We start from the raw sequence: 1,233 nt of genomic DNA, 5'->3' as shown, positions 1-1,233 counted from the left end.
ACAACAATTCCCCCGGCCACAACAATCCCCTGAACAACAACAATTCCCCCAACAACAATTCCCCCAGCAACCACCACAACAATTCCCCCAACAACAATTTCCAATACCATACCACCCCAGCAATCACAAGAACCTTCCCCATACCAACAATATCCACAACAACAACCATCTGGGAGCGACGTTATAAGTATCAGTGGCCTATGAAATGAAGAGATGTAATACTAGACGGGTGAATCATCGTTGTTAGTCAATGGAGCATAATGTAACGATGATAAATAAAGTGATGTGCACCATCATGTGTAACCCCGACCTGTACTAGTCCAAACATGGGAATAAAAGACAAATAAGTTCTTTTCTGAAGCACATTGCTCGCAATTGTTACATTCATGCTCTATTTTGATTTCCATCCCTAACTACAATCTCAATGTTATGTGACGTCTACTTATTTAGGAAGTGTAGTATTATATGAACATAACATAATTAACATGTACGAAACTTGTTTCAAATTGAATTACTATTAATTTGGGAGTAAGGACTAATTACAATTTAACATTTCAATGGAGAGTGCTACTTGTAGACTGTGTTGTTAATTCCCCAAGGAGGAGAGGATGATGAAGTATAGTACAAATAAGTATTTCACTAAGTTAAGAATCAAGGTTATCAATCCAGTAGGTGAACCACACAAAACCTTGTTAACAACACCTGCACACACAAAAGCAAACACCGACACCTAACGCAAATAAGAGGCTTGTCAATCCTCGTAGACGTTATTTGCAATGATTAATTCTGGTAGTGATAGATGGATAAAGTAAAATACAAAATAAAATAAAAGTAAATAAATTGCAGCTAGGTATTTTTGTGTTTTTTTATATATGATAAAAGTACACCCAGGGCCCATAGTTTTTACTAGATGCTTCTCTCTTGATCGTAGAACATACGGTGGGTAAACAAATTGTTGTTGGGCAATTGATAGAAAAGCAAATAATTATGAAGGATTCATGGCAATGATCATGTATATAGGCATCACATTCGATGCAAGTAGACCGACTCCTGCCTGCATCTATTACTATACTTCACCCATCGACCGCTATCCAGCATGCATCTAGAGTTTTAGGTATAAAATAGAGTTACGCCTTAAGCAAGATGACATGATGTAGACAAAGTAAATTCAAGCAATATGATTAACCCCCATATTTTTATCCTTAATGTCAACAATACAAATATGTGCCATGT

General features: G+C 36.7%; 1 pseudogene; it reads left to right on the top strand.

Annotated features, from left to right (window-relative positions):
• LOC119298993 overlaps window positions 1-363 on the top strand; it is a 1,743-nt pseudogene extending 1,380 nt beyond the window's left edge.
• The last annotated feature ends 870 nt before the right edge of the window (window positions 364-1,233 follow it).

This window comes from Triticum dicoccoides, chromosome 1B, assembly GCF_002162155.2.
Source record: "Triticum dicoccoides isolate Atlit2015 ecotype Zavitan chromosome 1B, WEW_v2.0, whole genome shotgun sequence".
Classification (NCBI taxonomy): Eukaryota; Viridiplantae; Streptophyta; class Magnoliopsida; order Poales; family Poaceae; genus Triticum; species Triticum dicoccoides.
The sequence above is the reverse complement of the archived record's forward strand: the minus strand, read 5'-3'. Positions and strand labels throughout refer to the sequence as shown.